Here is a 3,830-nt window from a genome sequence, read left to right as displayed (position 1 = left end):
AGTAACTGACGTATGTTATGCTAGTTACGAAAGCATCAATAGTAACCGACTAAGATAATGTCAGTTACAAATTTCATGACATTAGTAACCGGCGTAGTAAATGTCAGTTACTAATATGTGCTTTATCATTGTTTGAAGTTTTATTAGTAATTTACTAGATAAATGTCAGTTACAAATATTAAGTTAAAAAAAACTTTAACTAAAAAGTTTGTAACTAGCTTACGAACGCCAGTTACAAGTATTAAGTCAAAGAAACTTTGACTAAATACTTTGTAACTAGCTTACAAACGTCAGTTACAAATATTAAGAAAATAATTTATTTTTAATTTTTTTTAAAGTAAGGAATCAATTTCTCATTGAAATACAAACAAAAGACTTAAAACTTTTTTTCCTTTGGTTTTCACTTTAGATCATAGTCCTCACGCTTAGCTTTCTTGTGAAAAACTCCTCCGTGCTCCTTCCTCTTACAGTTTCTCCATCCCTCCAACTCACTCCATTCCGTTTGAAATTTTTGAATATGGGTTCAGCTTTAGTGGTTCCATATCAAGGTTTTAAGGTATGTAATTTTTCAAATTAGGGTTCTATTATATATTATATAACAATGGTTTCTTGCTTATTATTGGGGGTTTTGATGGGTATGCAGTATAATTGAGTTTTGTGGATTATTTGAATTAGGTTTTTGGATTAGCAGAAGTATGTACTGATTTTCGATGGATTTGTTGTTGCCAACACTTTGATTGTTCTTTTTTTTTTTTTTTTTTTTTTTTCAAATTACAAGATTATTATAAACAATAATAATTGAAATTAATTATAAAATAAATAACAATTGGTGGTTTTACTGCCGATAGTGTGAAAATGGGGTTTCTTCTGATGGCATTTTTACTATCAATTGATAGTACTTTGTAATTAAGAGTAATTTATTGATTTCTGAGTCAAATTATCTGGGTTTTGCTTATTACTATACCCATGGAAGCTTTTTTACATGTATGGATATGTTAATTTATATTGCTCTTTTGAAGCCTCACGATAGAATCATGGCTCTTGATCTTCCATAGTGGACATCTTTCACATGGATACCAGGTCTTGTTTCATGGCATTGTTGATTATTAGATAGTTAATATCTTTTTGCGTAGAACATTGCGTATACCTATCTACGACATAGGCTATTCTTCTAATATATGATTGTTGTACGGCGTTGCCTTTTTTTTTTTTTTTTTTTTTTTTGGGGGGGGGGGGGTATTGATTGGTTTTACTGATTTATTTCATAACTTGTGAATCAGGATATTAGATGTAAGGATCAACCTGCTAACTGATACACAAGTTTAAATTTTTTTTGAGTGTTTTAGGCAATTCCTTTTCATCTCAAATATTAAGTTTCAAGAAAAATAAGTATACATATGTTTAGATAAGTTGATTAAGTTCCTATTAGCTAAGGATTTCCCAAGTTCAAATCATGACTTCAATAGTTCTTATAAGCTTAGAAAAGCTCATCTACATCCTAGTAATTCAGATAAGTTAGCAATTGGGGAAAAGAACATGCTCTAATTTCTTTTATTAAAGCATTGTTATTGAAAAAAAAAACATTTTCTACAATTAAAACAAGAATAGAAAAATATTAATAATTGACAATTAGATTGAATAAGCTTTGAGTTAGCTATTTGATCTAATCGAGCTAACTTCTTAGATATCTAAGCCTTGTGTTAAAAAGAAAATTACAATATGATTGACAATTATTTTCTTTTTGACAATTAGATTGAAGCTTTGAGTTAGCTCGATTTTAATCCCCAAGTGATACTAATACAAGTGCATACACAATTTTTATAATATCTAAGCCTTGTGTTAAAAAGAAAATAAAAATTAGAAGGACATAAATAGTTGTCATTTAATTTGATCAGTGGTAAATTCTGCCAATTTTATAATTTTTTAATATTGGAATGTTGTGTTAAATGACATGTGTGAACACTTTGTGGCATGCATCCTGTCAGTTAATTAATTATTTGCTAAGCAATTTTTTGGTAATTAAGCTTGTAACTTCTATTATTATGTTGCAAACAGACACCAAGAAGATATCTGCCGTGTCTATATTTTTTGAGACAATGGCGTACTGATTGGATGAAAGCACTGTTTATATATATTGAAAAAAATAATATATATATCTAAGGTTTCTTACCAAAATTAGGATTTTTTCCCTTTCTTTTAAGCATAATTAGCTTTTTTTTCAAAAGTAGCTTCAAATTGAGCAACCATGCACCTATTTTCTAGAACTGAGAACCGAATACCCCTATTTGACCTTCTATGGTTATTTTTTTTTTTAAATAAAAAGTCAACTTGCTCATTCAATTTCAATGTAATATATGGTTTTAGAAAGTTCATCCTTTGGATGAGTGGATGCTCAATCTAAACTACTAAGCATTAAAGAAATGCATAGTTTTTGTTGCTTTCAATTGACATTTCTGTTAAGACAAGTAAATTTGTAATTTATTATATTTGCACCTTTGACTTGTATAAGCTTGATTCAAGCAATTATTTGTTGTTGACCTGTTGTGTTAATTACTTATTTTTACCAACTAATACCTTAATCTAAAAGCATGCAGCTTAATTAATTAATATGGCTGTTATTAAGCTCATTTGATTAGGAACTCCATTGCAGATAGAGAAAAGTTACACATTATTCAGACCCAAATTGATTGTTGCTGGAGCAAGTGCCTATGCACGACTCTATGATTATGAACGTATCCGCAAGGTAACATCTTTTGTTTTAAACTAATCTCTTTGTTAGACAAAGTAGTTATTTTCTTTAGAAAGGGTGTAAAGGAGATTAATAAATAAGGGAAGGATTTAACTCATCTCTTTATAACTAAGTGACTATTTTTTAAAAGTGACTATTTTTTAACTCATGTCAACTATTTGATTCTTATAGCTCATGATATAATCCCTCTGTTCGGAATTCGGAATTAGTAGTCACATTGTCCCTACCTCTCATAACTATGGATATGACATAACTTGACAATAAGACCCTACTTAACAGTTGGATAGTTTTCATCTTCTTTCCATGAGTTACTAAGAAGTAGGCCTTGTGGCATATTGACCAATAATCTATATATTCAAATAATTACTATAGTACTCAACATTCCTAGTTAAATAGACTACGTACTCATATACATGTAATTAAAAGTTATTTTCATTCGTTTAATCTGATGCTTTTTATGATTTTTTTAGACCTTACAAAGTATATAGGTTACACCTCAAAGCAAATGCTTTCAAAATGAGTAAGCCACAATTACTACACGTACATAAGAATGAAGGTAAGCGTCTAATTCTTGCTTTTTCATTCTTTTAGTAATAAAAGTACTATTTAGTTAAGGATTTTTTGACTTTTACCACAAAAAAATGTTTTTTACCACCAAAACTTCTAAAATTTTTATTCTACCACCAAATAAAAAACTAAAAGTTGTTTTTTACCACCTGTCGTCAAAAACCTAACGGAATTTTCTAAAATCTTCGATTTTCGTGTCAAACACAGGCTCTTTAGGGGTCTTAGGGGGCACTTTATCCCTATGGATCCAATTTGAGGTCAGAATTAACAAAAAATGATCAAAAATGCCTCGTTTTGCGTGTTTAAAAAACCTCGATTTGCGTGAACACACAAAACAGGGCATTTTCAATCATTTTTTGACAATTTTGACCTCAAATTGGACCCGTAGGGCCAAAGTGCCCCCCTAAACTTATGAAAAACATCTTTTGCGCACAAAATTCGAAGGAATTTTTTTTAAACCGTTAGATGTAACGGTTTTCTTGATGTTTGGTGGTAAAAAACAATTTTTAGAAAT

General features: G+C 29.7%; 1 long non-coding RNA gene across 1 annotated transcript; it reads left to right on the top strand.

Moving 5' to 3' along the window:
- Positions 1–370: 370 nt before the first annotated feature.
- LOC110739183 lies at positions 371–3,395 on the top strand. Its single transcript, XR_002514743.1, has 3 exons — positions 371–556; positions 2,651–2,743; positions 3,220–3,395. It is a non-coding gene; the product is annotated as an uncharacterized LOC110739183 (long non-coding RNA).
- Positions 3,396–3,830: the final 435 nt, after the last annotated feature.

The sequence above is a fragment of the Chenopodium quinoa genome, unplaced genomic scaffold, assembly GCF_001683475.1.
Source record: "Chenopodium quinoa cultivar QQ74 unplaced genomic scaffold, ASM168347v1, whole genome shotgun sequence".
NCBI lineage: Eukaryota > Viridiplantae > Streptophyta > Magnoliopsida > Caryophyllales > Amaranthaceae > Chenopodium > Chenopodium quinoa.
Note: the sequence above shows the minus strand (reverse complement) of the source record. Positions and strands in the feature narration are given on the sequence as shown.